This window comes from Leucoraja erinacea, chromosome 2 (genome assembly GCF_028641065.1).
Source record: "Leucoraja erinacea ecotype New England chromosome 2, Leri_hhj_1, whole genome shotgun sequence".
In the NCBI taxonomy this organism is placed as follows: domain Eukaryota; kingdom Metazoa; phylum Chordata; class Chondrichthyes; order Rajiformes; family Rajidae; genus Leucoraja; species Leucoraja erinaceus.
In genome coordinates, this window is record NC_073378.1 from 49,917,529 (window position 1) to 49,932,324 (window position 14,796).

The 14,796-nt window shown below is 38.6% G+C and overlaps 1 protein-coding gene across 1 annotated transcript in view; it reads left to right on the forward strand.

The window, feature by feature from the left end:
• Nucleotides 1-14,796, forward strand: part of tbc1d5 (TBC1 domain family, member 5) — a 392,441-nt gene that overhangs the window by 96,404 nt on the left and 281,241 nt on the right. Inside the window, exon 3 of the mRNA XM_055656596.1 lies at nucleotides 10,462-10,521. The gene's annotated coding sequence lies outside the window, so the exon portion shown is untranslated. The remainder of the gene's footprint in view (nucleotides 1-10,461; nucleotides 10,522-14,796) is intronic.

The following is a 14,796-nucleotide window of genomic DNA, read 5'->3' on the forward strand; positions in this document are numbered from 1 at the left end:
TGCAATAAATCTATCTATATATATATATATATTACTAAAACGTGTCTTCTTTCTATCTATGTTTGTTTGTGTTTGTTGTCCTATGTGATCTTGCAACTACGTCAAAACGGTACACGGTAGCGCTAAAATCTTTGCACCACCTTATGCACCTTTGTCTCGTGGTCATTCCTGTCAACTTTCCTTCAGATTTGATGTTATATTTCACTAGTTATTCATGAATTTTAAGTTTAAATATTCAACTTTCAAAAGATTTTTACTGCTAAATCCTTGCTGGCCCAGCTTGCAACAAATTTCCATACAAAATTGCAATCCAGGAACACTCTGTGCTTCCACCAAGTTTTCACCTGAACAGGAGCTATAACGTCACAATGGGATCTCACAGTCCTCCACCCGACATTTGCAACAATGTTGCCATCATACAACACTTACTGCAGCTCCTGGCAGCAAGTGCTTGAACAGGAAGGGGAGGGTGAATTGGCATTGGAAGTACTGTGGCAGGCAGGGGAAGTGCAATTGAAATTTTCTTTAACGTCCAGTGCTTGGGAGACAATAGACAACAGGTGTAGGATTAGGCCATTCGGCCCTTCGAGCCAGCACCGCCATTCAAGGTGATCATGGCTGATCATCCCCAATCAGTACCCTGGTCCTGCCTTCTCCCCATATCACCTGATGCCGCTATTTTTAAGAGGCCCATCTAGCTCTCCCTTGAGGCAAGGGGTGGTGCGATCTTACGTTGGGGAACGGGTTGAGTTGGGGCCTATGGCTTAGTGGTGGAATATTGCGTTGGGCTACCAGGCCTCCCGTGTGACAAGGACCCAACTGGTCCCAGTTGGTCTAGTATATATATATTACTTAAACTCTAATCTTGTTTGTTTGTATGCGTGCGTGCGAGTGTGATTCCGAAACTACGTCAAAATGGTACACGATAGTGCTACAATTTATGGCCCACCTTACTCACTATTGTCCTGAGGTGTACTGTGGCAAGTTTCGTTCGGATTGGTTATATTAAGTTATTCACATTTTAAGCTTGCAAAAACCACTTTTACAAAAATCACTTTTCCATGCCCTGCCTGTTAGCCGCATACGGCATCACAATGGGATCGCGAATCTAATTTACATTAAAAATCGCGATTTAAAAAAAAACTCAATTTTAATCAAATTCTTGGGGGGGGGAGGTTTCATTAAAAAAAATATTGCAGTTTTCATTGTGGGGGGGGGTGAGATAAGGGGCAGTGAGGAATGGGGAGCTGGAGGATAAAGGGAGAGGAGGGGAAAATGGGGGAGGTGAGGAGGGAGAGTGGGGGAGGAGGGAGAGTGCGGGGATTGAGGGAGAGGAGGGGGTAGGGTGGGAGAGGGAGAGAGGGGAAAGCGGGCGAGGTGGTGAGGGGGGATAGAGGGAGAGGAGGGGAGGAGTGGGGGAGATAGGGAATGGGGGATAGAGGCAGAGGAGGGAAGTGGGGGAGGTGAGGAGGGAGAGTGGGAGGTTAGGATAGGGGGGATGGTGAAGGGTGGAGGATAGGGGGTTAGGGAGGGGAGAGGGGTTATGAAGGGAGGGAGGGAATGACTGAGGGTAGGGGAGGGAGAGGTGAGGGAAGGAGTGGGGGAGGGGAGGAGGAGAGGGGAAAGGAGGGTGAAGAGGAGGGAGTGCTGAGAATGAGGGGGAATGGAGGAGGATTGGGGAGGAAGAGGGATAGCGAGGCGCAGTTGGGGGGAGGTTGCTGTGACTCGCTTCAGAACGGGATCTCTGGCGTCACAACGGGAACCCCTCAGCCACGCTTGCGCAGTTGGGGGCTATTGGTCAGTGGTGGCATATTGCCTTGGGGGATGGGGCCCAACAGGTCCACACGTGGTCTAGTATCTTATAAATGCACTAAAAATTAAATCAATTTATTTAAAAGTAACTTGTTTCGGTGCAAGTTGATTCAAGATGACTGAAGTTTTCACTATTTTATTTTTGTTGGCAACTAATCTAAATGTAACTTCTGGATTTATGAGGATGTGGCCTGGTTTGGCAAACTCTCAATTCCCTTTAGAGAATGGTTAAACAGTGATTAATCATTGTTTCTTTACCAAGTATGCAGGGGAAGGGGAAACCTGCATCACATACCTCTGAAGCAATTAATCCCTGTGATCTTTGCCAGCCTCTTCCTGATGATAAGTCTAAATACGAAACTGTGCCTAATTTATTGAATCATGCATGGCAAAAAGTATAAAATGTATCATTTATATCCCATTATTTTGCCAAGCAGAAAGTGAAAACTTGCCATTTCTAAGAGTGCCACACACTGTACATGGATAACAAATTAAGTGTGCTAGGTAGCTGTGATTACAATGTAGCAACTACTGCTATTTTTTTCAACGTGCGCATCTGGTGTGCTTTTTTCATTCACTTGCTGGCATTTTTTAGTGATTGTGGCATAAATCATTTTGCTAATCAGAAGCACAAGTGACTGAGAGTCATTTCTTCTTTGCACAATAGAAAAAACATATGGCTTTCCAGTCATCTCTGGTAAACAAAAAAAACATTGACATGAAGGTTTGTTGCTTTTTGATAGGAAAAATGGGCAGCATGCTCTGTACCCTAAAACCTGAAAGTCAGCTCTTTTTTTGGTTTTAGGCCTTGATGTAATTTTAATCAGAAATCCATCGAGATCAACAATAAAGGTAAACCAGATACAATTTTTAAGCTGTTGATTTCATAATTGTCAATGGTGTTTTATCAGCATCATTCTTCCCTCAAGCAGAGATCTATTTATATTTTAGGTGGGGGGAAAAGTGTTTTTTTTTTAAATTCAGGTCCTTTAGAAAATAATTTTAAAGAGATAACCTAAGTTAAATTAATTTCTAGATGACTGTTATGCTTTATAACTATAGTTTCATTTAACTTAGACATCGTTTTCAAGGTTTGAATTATGGAAAAGACAATACATTTAATAAATGCTCAGCTTTATTGTGTGTTCTGTTTCTACACAGTTGTTGGATGAACTGGTTAGTTGTGACTCAATTAATCACAAATTCCCTTTGATCAGAAAATTGTGGTTTCAAATCCCACTCCAGAAACTTGAGTACACAATCTAAATGACATTTTAGTGCAGTGCTGAGGGAATGCTGAGTTGTCACAAATGAGACATGATACAATTGCAAATTCAGGCTCTGTCTGCCCCCTTTAGTTATTGGATGTGATCACCTGGTGCTATTTTGATGTAGTGAAGGAGAATTCCATCCAGTATTCTACCAAATGATTTAACCATCAACCAAAATCATCTTCTGGTGTGTGTATACATTTTAAAAGGTACATTCCATGGACAAATTGGCTCTAGCACTTCCTAAATTATGCACTCAAAAGGCACTGTCCTTTTCAGTACCTTGGTATTGAGGATGATTTGCTTTCATTCTGAATTTATGGGTGCTGAAATGGCTGATGAAGCAAATGTGAGAACTGCAGACTGTTCCACAGCAGATGCATGATGAGTTGGGTAGGTGATTTGTGGGTGGGTAGATCCATTTATTTTACCATTAATTCAGGGCTTCTGTGTATTTCTGATTCATGGACTCGAGGTTTTCAATACATTCCCGATTGTTGCTCCTTCACCTGAATGGTCATGGGCCAAGGATTCCCAAGGGTCAGTGAATCTTTTTGTCTGTCTGCTTGATAATCCCTTTCTGTGATAGAACTCTAAACTGTATGTCTATTTCACAAGTATTGGTCCAGGGTAATGTAGCCTGCTCAACGGGGCTAATTATGTGCATTAGGGCCTCTACTAGATTTGTTGACCTGGGAGATAACACTGGCATTAATTTGAATATAACTGTAGATTCTGAGGATTTAGCATAGGTGGCATTATTACTATGTCTTCTGTACATCAAAATAGAAATGTGTTATTTTTGTTTAGAAATTTGCATCTATCTTAATAAAGGATTTATGGGTCAATTATTTCAAGCATGCTTTATATTTGCATTGCATCACATTTACTTTGTACCAATTCTTTCCAACATGTGTTTGAATCAACTACCTGAAAGTTTACACTTTTTAACCACGGGTAAACAAGGGGATCACTACATATCAGGAATTAGGGAGCAGATTCCATGCATTATCCATTCTCTAAATGATTTTGTTTTGGAGAAATTGTATTGTAGAAACAGTATGATATGTGTGACAATATTTGGTCCTCTTTTGTAGTCATCTCTGTGCAAATTGTGAGAAGCACTGTTGGATCAGGATTGCAGATTTTCTTCTGTAGAGAAGATCAGTGAATTAGATTGGGGTTTTGCTGAAAGTCCTGTTATTTTACTGTTGTGACTGACATTAGCTTTTTACGATCCACATTTTATTTAATTATTTGAATTTTAATTCCCTCATCTGTCACAGATCATTTGAACTTGTAAATCTGTGTCGATGGTACATAATCAAGTCCAATAACTTTATCATAAAGCAACATCTTTCCAACTATACCATAAACACTGTATCTTTTGTACCAGTCTTTCAGGCAACTGCTAAAGAAGGTGTTATGCCTTTTGTGGAAATTGTCGGACATTGAGGAGAATTGCATTTGAAATGAGTGGTTGAAGTGCTGATGTTTGCCTCAGATGATGAGCAACTTCTTGAATTGTTTTAGTTCCAACCTTCCAGGTAATTGGAGAATATTCTATCATCAGCATTCGACAGAGGGTGGCGTCAATGTGTCCTGGTAAAATTGAAGTCGGCGAGCGTCAAAGGGAAAGCACTCCAACCATTCGAGTCATACCTTACACGAAGGCAGGTTTGGTTGTCGGTGGTGAATCACCCCAACTCCATGACACCACTTGAGGAGAGTGTAGAAGATGCGGTGTTTGATAACTGCACAATGTAAAATACCACTCAAAACGACAAAGTAAATGAAGAAGCCCATGCCTGCATGCAGCAGGATCTGGAAACATTCCGATGTATTGATAGGTGGCAAGTAACATTCAATGCTTAGAAATGCCTGGCAAAGAACATTTCCCACAACTCTCTATCCAATGCTCTTACAATTGTTGAGTTCCAAATTGTCAATAATATAATGATATAGATATGCATTTAGATAGACAGATATGTTAGTGTGTTTATTAGGCAGTGTGATCTTAATTAGATGGCTTAAGATGTAACTGCCAAGGTTTACCAGCTCACGTTGCTCACGTTGCTCCACCATGAAGTTCACAGCAGATATTTTGTTCTGTTAATGGTGTTTTGTTTAATGCTGGAAATAAGCCTGATGAATATCTGATAGTGAGTTTTATCGATATTTAATAATAATTGATTAATAATTATCCAGTAATCTTTTGAGTACTCTAATTAAAGTTCAGATAATCACTTTTGCATGCCTCTGCATCTTTAACAACCAAGAATCAGCAAGTATTATGTAGATAGAGTGAGCTGAAATTTTCTGGCTGTAGCTGGCAGTTGGCTGGCTTAGGGAATTGCCCATAGTCAACCATTTGAACAGAACTACATTGCAGCCTCACACAAACCTACTGAGTCTGGGACTAAATGAGTGACAGATGCTGCCATGTCTGTTCGTCTTCTCCATCGCCTGATTCGCTTAGACACTGCAGTGTTACACTGGGGAATCAGTTATCATCGCATAGAACTTTTCAATTCACTAGACATTCTATATCTGAAGAATGAGGGACATGAATGTATTTCTCATTTTAAGGACTTAGAACATCCTTTTTTTTCAAAATTAATCATGAAATATATGTCCATAACCATGAATCACAATCTTCAATTATAATTTTTTTTAACTGCAGATGCTGCGAGTTTGAAATACAAACGAAGTATTGACAACACTCAAAATGTAATAACAAGGAACTTGTATATATTGAAAACACTCAGCAGTTCAAGCAGCATCTCTGGAAAGAAGATTAAAGTTAGCGTTTGAGGTCCGAGAGCCTTCATCAGCACAGAGTCTGATGAAGGGTCTAGGACCTGCAATGTTAACTTGATTTCACTTTCAACAGATAATGCCTGATGTGTTGCTTCCAGCATTTTCTGTTTTCATTATTATAATCTTAAAATCTGGGCTTAGCCATGAGGAGAAATGCTTTTACATAAATCAAGGGGACTGTGGAGGCTAAGTTGCTGAGTATATTCAGGCAAGAGATCAATAAGATTGATAGATATTATTGGAATCAAGGGATATGGGATTAATGCAGAAAAGTATTGGACAGAAAATAGATTAGCCATGATGAAGGCACACAGATTCTTTTTATTTCTCATGTGAGCATTTCGTGGCATTTTAATAGTCATAAGTCTCTGGATATCTCCTAACTTTACCTTTTGTCAAATCTTGCCACTGAGATTGGTACTCAACATCTGGTGCCAACAGGCAGCAGTTTTGGTTGGCGGGCTGTGTTCTAAAAGATCTGGCATGTCGTATTTTCCCCTCAGTGATTTGCTCATGATCAAGAATTAATCCTCTGCTGAAATTGGATGGACATCCATTTCCAGGTTTTTGTCATTATTGAAAACCATGACAATGATCTGTGTTACTTTGGATTTGTTTCAATCCGTGGAGAAATATCTCTGCAGCAATGTCAACACAATTCTATCTTTTAGGTAAATCATTCGACATAGCAGGGTGCTGTCTCATCAATGTTGACAGATGTAGCAATGTGTTATGGTTCCATTATTTTTGGTGAAAATATTGGTTTACTGATGTAGGAACTATGGTGAGACCCCAGAATATATTTGATTACCATATTTATATAAATATATCACTGCACATCAAAAGTAAATCGTTATTTGTGAAGCACTTTGAGAATTTATTTTGCTTTATTGGTGAACTTTTGTCCATTCAACTTTTTCAACATGGATTTGTGCCTGGAAGGTCATGTTTGACTAATCTTCTTGAATTTTTTGAAGAGGTTACTAGGGAAATTGACGAGGGTAAAGCAGTGGATGTTGTCTATATGGACTTTAGTAAGGCCTTTGACAAGGTTCCTCATGGAAGGTTGGTTAAGAAGGTTCAACTGTTGGGTATAAATGCAGGAATAGCAAGATGGATTCAACTATGGCTGAATGGGAGAAGCCAGAGGGTAATGGTGGATGGCTGTTTATCGGGTTGGAGGCAGGTGACTAGTGGGGTGCCTCAGGGATCTGTGTTGGGTCCTTTGTTGTTTGTCATGTACATCAATGATCTGGATGAAGGTATGGTAAATTGGATTAGTAAGTATGCAGATGATACCAAGATAGGGGGTGTTGTGGATAATGAAGAGGATTTCCAAAGTCTACAGAGTGATTTAGGCCATTTGGAAAAATGGGCTGAAAGATGGCAGATGGAGTTTAATGCTGATAAATGTGAGGTGCTACACCTTGGCAGGACAAATCAAAATAGGACGTACATGGTAAATGGTAGGGAATTGAAGAATACAGTTGAACAGAGGGATCTGGATATAACCGTGCATAGTTCCTTGAAGGTGGAATCTCATATAGATAGGGTGGTAAAGAAAGCTTTTGGTATGCTAGCCTTTATAAATCAGAGCATTGAGTATAGAAGCTGGGATGTAATGTTAAAATTGTACAAGGCATTGGTGAGACCAAATCTGGAGTATGGTGTACAATTTTGGTCGCCAAATTATAGGAAGGATGTCAACAAAATAGAGAGAGTACAGAGGAGATTTACTAGAATGTTGCCTGGGTTTCAACAACTAAGTTACAGAGATAGGTTGAATAAGTTGGGTCTTTATTCTCTGGAGCGCAGAAGGTTAAGGGGGGACCTGATATAGGTCTTTAAAATGATGAGAGGGATGGACAGAGTTGATGTGGACAAGCTTTTCCCTTTGAGAATAGGGAAGATTCAAACAAGAGGACATGACTTCAGAATTAAGGGACAGAAGTTTAGGGGTAATATGAGGGGGAACTTCTTTACGCAGAGAGTGGTGGCGGTGTGGAATGAGCTCCCAGTGGAAGTGGTGGAGGCAGGTTCATTGGTATCATTTAAAAATAAATTGGATAGGCATATGGATGAGAAGGGAATGGAGGGTTATGGTACGAGTGCAGGCAGGTGGGACTAAGGGGAAAAAAATTGTTTGGCATGGACTTGTAGGGCCGAGATGGCCTGTTTCCGTGCTGTAATTGTTATATGTTATATGGTTATATGGATGATCAGCCATGATCATATTGAATGGCGGTGCAGGCACGAAGGGCCGAATGGCCTACTCCTGCACCTATTTTCTATGTTTCTATATGTTTCTATGTTTTTCAAAGATCAACAAAACAAATGCATCTTCTTAAGAGATCTCACTCCTGCTTTTCCCAGATATCTTTTTGCCAATTTGTTCTCAAATGTTTCCTGTGTGGCTGAAAGATAAGAGCACAAACAATTAAGAGCAGGAGTAGATCACCAGGCTGCTCAGTCATTCAGTACGATCATGGCTGATATATGTGTAGGAAGGAACTGCAGATGCTGGTTTAAAGTGAAGATAAACACATAAAGCTGGAGTAAATCAAAGGGACTGGCAGCATCTCTGGAGAGAAGGAATAGGTGATGTTTCGGGTCGAGACCCTTCTTCAGACTGATGTATGCTGGTTTCAGTTCCTCTTCTATACTTGTTCCCAACAGCCCTTAATTCCTTGGTCTTTCAAGTATTTATCTATCTCTTCCTTAAATGTATCTAATGCTCTAGGCATTCACTACACTCTAAAAGAAGACATTTCACTGTTTGAAAGAAAAAGATTTGACATCAAAAAAATTGTCATTAACTCTTGATGAAGCAGTTTTACAAACAAAAATAGAACAAATTGTTGAATCTGAGCAGATGTAATGTATTTGGAAACTGCATGGCAGAATACTATTTTTACTCATTAATGCTTATATGAATTTGAAATGTTCACTGACTTTACATGAATAAAATCAGACTTTTTCAATTTATTTAAATTTGCATTAATTTCAATTAGTCTATAAAAAAGGAGATTTATTATTGTAAAATTAAAAAGAAGGGATTGTTTTAATGATTTTATTACCTTAAATATTTCCATCTTGTAACATGTATGCATTAGTTGTATTTGCTAACATGCAACAAAGGTGCTTCTATTCAGGCATTTTGAAAAATACAATAATTTAATTCCTGTTTTAGTTTTTGCTATTAAATGCAGACCATTTGTTACGTGTAAATTTGAAGTTGCCTCTTGCATTGAAATATTAAAGTGGTTCCATCATTGCAGCAGTACCGATTTTGAAATGTTGAATCTGGCTAAAAGTCATATCCATAAGAATAGATTTGTGTATATTTAAATGTATACTTTTCTCTTGAATGTGTTCGAAACAAATGCATTTTTATGATGAGTAATCAAATATACAATTAACACAGGACAATCCACCAAAACAGGGGTTTCTCTGGCATCTAACTCCTGTGTTGAAAATGACTTCACATATTTGTATTAATGTATTCAAGGCTGTAGAGGGAAAGTTAATTTTCCAGCTTAAATATTTAATTCAAGCTTAAAATTTAGCCTGTAATTAGAGCTCCCAAATGGCAAGAACATGGGGTATTTGTCCATTTTAATTAGATTGTTGTTTACCTATTAATTATATAGCATATCTTGTCACATAGTTTTGATGATAACAGATGGTGCTAGGAGTTGAAGGTTTCAACAAAATAAAAATTCGCATGATTTATTAAGTTGCACTTTATTATTGACTGCTTTACGCTAATCAGATCATGCAATTTTGAAACATTTAAAGCGTTTTTAAATTTAATTTGGTTGATAGCTGTGAGAATTCTATATTTTAAAGTTATCTTTGATAAGATGAATACATCAAGCTCATTATCATTTAAAATATATTGTTTTTTTAAGAAGCACTATTGTGATCCAGCCTTTAAAATATCTTTCTAAGTTTTTGATGCGAGTCAAAATGTGTGGGTGCATTAATGTTCTGTGTGACAACAGTAAAAGAATGTTAAAAATATTTTTCATTAATTACATTCTTTTTAGTTTAGGATTGTTAAGTAATAATTCTGAACCAACAACATTGTTGTGATTTCTCATTATGCCAAAATTCTTCACAAGAAGTACAGAAGCAGTAACTGCAGAATATTTACACCCAGTTTAGGATGGAACCCTTTAACTAAAGAAATTGAGTATCTTTGATTTTTAATTACCCCATTATTCATGGCACTCTTGCCTTCAAGTGCTTAGGCTTTAAACTCTGGAATTTTTGTCAACTATTTCTCCCCTTACCCAGCCCATCCCACTGGATCTCTTTAATTTCTTTGCGCTAATCCTTTATGATCCGCCCTACGGAAATCAGCCCTATTGACGTATCTTAAAAATGCCATTCCTAACTTAATATCTAATTTTAGTTTATAATGCTCCTGTGAAAAAGCGGTTCATAAGATCAACTTTCAGTTGCTGATCACACTAGCCATGGCGTGATCTTTTCACTTTTGCTTGACAGTTTATGTCGAAGTAGTTTAATGCATTTATCATTCTTTCCTTTTCAGGCTTCCAACTGCTTAATCAAGCTGTCATTTTTGACCATGTGCCTTTAGGTGGTGCTGTCGGTAAGTATCTTTCAAACATGTTACTGTTTCTTTTCCACGGGGTGAGGTTCATATAAATTCAATAGCAATTGTCCAATGGCTTTGCTCGCATTAGTAAAAGTATTCATCCTTACTTGACATCTTTCTGTTAATACTTCTGTCTGTTGTACTTTCTTTCCCCCTTGCTGATGTTCAGTCATGATCATATCTGTCTCTTTGATACTAGTCCTACTATCATTCTCTTTTACCTTTAATTACCCTAGTTCTAGATTACCTTAGATCCCCACCCCTCTACTTTTGTTCTTTACCTCTCTTTTTCCTGATGCTATACTTGTTTGAAAGCTGTTAATCTTTTACATCGATGACATGATGTGTAATAGTTTCTTTCAGCCATGCTAGAAACAGTTCAAATAAGAATTCCTAACACTGCTTTTATTTCAAATTGCCAGAAATGTACTTTTGTTATATTTCATCTTTTCTGTCTGCATCTTACTCCGTTGCTAATCTAAGTTATTTTCTCTTGTTTTTGTTTTGATTTCTCTGCTCCATAGGTGAGAAATGATGCGTAGTTTGTGGTTGTGTCACAGGATGCAAAGTAGGGCGGGGATCTAAAAGTGCTGTCTTTGGCAATATTTTGTTATTGGGACATAGGCAAGTGGATTAATGTTGTTTTGATATCTGTATTCAAAGGTATTTTGAAGGGATTTCCTTGCACAATTGAAGCCGTTGCACACACACAGCCCTTATGCTGGCAACATGTAGGGGGTTTCCAGGATTTTAATATTGAGCATAACAATTAACCAGAAACTCCATATGGTTTGGAAGTGACATTGCTTCTACATCTATTGCTTTTGTGGTTTTGGTGGTAGTTGGGTGGTACTTGTGAAATAAATTTGAGTTGCTCCAGATATATCAAGCAGAGTGCCAGAAAGGTGGTTCAGCGAACCGCTCTTTTGCTTCTTGGTCTATCAAGAAGAAACAAAATGCTCTTCTTTTGATGGCTTATCTGAGGTACTCGGCAGGGTGTTCACATCAAGGCAAAGGCTAAGAAGCAGGGCAAAATGGTAGGAGGCAGTGAGAGAGAGATAAAATGGGTAGTTTTAGAGTTTTATTTTAAAGATGATATTATGGGAGATGACAAGAAGTAGAGGAATAAATGAAGGTGATTTTGCATGCAGGTTTTAGAGATGGTTAGCTATAAATGTCAGGAGCTAAAAAGGCTATAAGGTTAGGTTGCGGCAGATTTGAAGTGAGGTTGCTTGGTGCCAAAGTCAAGCTGAAGGAAATTAGCTAATGAGTTTTAGATATTACATTTTTAAAGCTGTTTTATAATAGAAGCAGCAATTTGTTTTCAAAGGATACTAAACTCTTGTTAATTATTAAGTGTTGAAGAAAAATGAGGGAAAAGGATATCTGATAGCTTGAGTTAAGTAATACTCTGAACAGTGGTGCAAATTAAGGGGGTACATGGGTCAGGGCTAATCACAGAAAGAGATGTTTGCTAAAGGCTAATGATTGAATGTGGAACTTTTTTTCTTGGATCCCATGAGGGGAATACTCACAAATAACTAGGCAGGCTCAAGGGTTGATTGATGAGTGATGCAGTCATCTAAAAAGCAATCAGGTAGGAAGGAAGGAGGATCTGGAAACCTGAGAAAATAGAAAATAGTGGCCTAAGGATCTGGAAATCTTAAAAAAACAAAAAATGCTAGTCAAGCAGAATTCACAGAAAAAACAGATCTAAAGCACTGGTCTATAACCTGCTAATCATGGAAAGGCTGCTGACGCAACATGCCATTCCTATGTCCCTTCCAATAAACACCGCCCCGGATCGCAGAGCATTCCCTGCTCTTGGGTTTCAACTGGCTGCTCCTGACATACCCTGGATAGGCTGATTATCAAAAACCGTTAAACTCAAATTGGAAGCACAATGGCTGAGGCATGTGAAGATGGAAATTGAGGGTTAATGTTTGAGATTATGTTGGGCTTCATTGGAACGATGCAAGAAGCCAAAGACTGCTCAACATGACAATGGAATGGAGAATTTAAGTGACAGGTACCTGGAAGCTCTGGTCATTTTCTAGACTAAACGGAGGTAACTGTTAGATTCCATCCCACTTCAGCTCACTTCTACTTCGCAACGATCCAGAGAAGCCTGAGATGAACAACCCATTTCCCATCGGAGAGTACTATAGTCCTGGAGGATTCAACAATTTCTGATGACCATCTTTTCCAGTTTATGTTAGAACTGGCCAGTTCCAGTCTAAGAGCAGGGGATGCAGGAGGTGTTCAAGTGGTGATTCTGGGGAAGTCTTTTGATTGGCTAAATGTTACTGTTAAGTCATTTATTGCCATATTCACAAGTATAGTGTAGTACACATACAATGAAGATCTGGGTTGCAGCAGCATCACAGGCAGACAGGCACAGGGAACAAACTAAAAACATAAATTTACATAAATTCTATTTAAGAAAAAGACTGCAAAATAATAAGACATTAGTCCAAAAATATACAATTTAAAGATGTCCATGGTAGTGAAAGAGGTGGTCTACGGTGTTCCATTGCTGGGGTAGATTGTAAGAAAATAGCTATTCCTGAACTTGTTGGTGTGGGACTTCAGGGGACTTCAGACGTCTGTAGCTCCTGGCTGGTAGCAGGGAGAAGAGAGTACGGATTGGATGATGGGAATACTTGATGATAGATACCGCCTTCTTCAGGCAGCATCTCATGCAAATGCCTTCGATGGTGGGAAAGGTTTTGTCCACGATGACTGGAATGTCCACCTTTCTTTCTGCAGCCTCTTGCATTCCTGTGCCTTACCAGGACATGATGCAACCAGTTATAATGGTTTCTACAGTGCATCTGGCTGGGTTTGGCTGAGTATTCGATTAAGGGCTTTTTCTGGGGTATTTGTTCTGTTTGTCCCACCATAATACCTTGGCCTCGTTGAATGAGTGTCTCCAGCATATCTGTTATTATTTTGGACTTTGAAAGTATATACATATGATTTACATGTACATATGTTTTGATTTGCAATGCCTTTCCAGTTCTAATATAACTATTTTTCTTTCTCTTTTTTGGGTTTCCCCAGCGATCTCCTTTATTTCAGATCCAGTAACAGCTTTGTTCTGTTTCTCACAGTTCCAACAAGTTATTTTTATTGGTTCCTCCTATCTCTGAGTTCACTTCTTGACATTAGTTCCTATTAACAAGCTTCACCATCCTCTTTAACCTGCCACAAATCTACCATCCATTTTCCTCTATGTGCACCGTTGCAGATTAAAAAATTCTGATTCAGAATAGTTTACTGCCACATACGTCATTGTGCAATGGATTCCCTTGTTCACGTGAAGCTCATAGTGTAAACGGTATACATGCAATGATAAATACCACAATATATACAACAATAAATGGAAAACAACAGAATGATGCAAATATTGTAGTAAAATCTGAAGGAGTACAAAACAAAATGTAAGTGCAATAATGAAATATGAGCTTCACGTTGAATAAACAAATGGGTTAGAGTTAAGAGTAAGGTATGCGGCAGCAACTCTGTGTAGGGGATATAAAAGAAGTGATTGGTTCAGGCATCTGATAGCCGTGAAGAAGAACCTGAACCACTGAGCTGTAATGTCAGCAGTGGTCTGGAGTGTTAGAACCCCTCATGGGACAGTAAACATGCTGATGGCATTTGGGAAGGGCATTCTTGAACATAGTAATCACGGTCTCTATAGAGTTGATGATTGTGTATACTTCATTCCGTGCCACCTTGGCTTGAGGTGATATGTAGACCGTTGACACAATGATAAAGGTAAATTCTCTTGGTCGATAAAGGGACGCCATTTTATAATGGGGTATTCCAAGTTGGAGGAACAGAATTGAGCTAAGAATGTACCAGGAAGCATTGATCAAAAAAATTTCTCCACCCCAAACTCCTCTGACTTAAAAACATGCCTGCTTTTTACATTTTTCCAATTCTTACACAGGGTCAGAAATGTTAATGCATTCTCTCTCACCACAAACCTCGCCTCACCCAAAAAAACAGTATGGTACCTAATTTGCCGAATATTTCCAGCATTGTGTATTTTTATGATAGGTTGGATGCATTTGCAACATTGCCGCATGTGGTATAAAACATTATAACTGATCTAAAATATAAAACAAAAAGCTTTGTGTATCCATTGTGTCTTGTACAAAAATTCTGATTATAGGTAAATTACAATAAAAATGATCCATTTTCAAAAAGATTTGAAAACTGAGCCAAAAGAGTTGAGCTACAGCCTAATAAGTTGGTAAC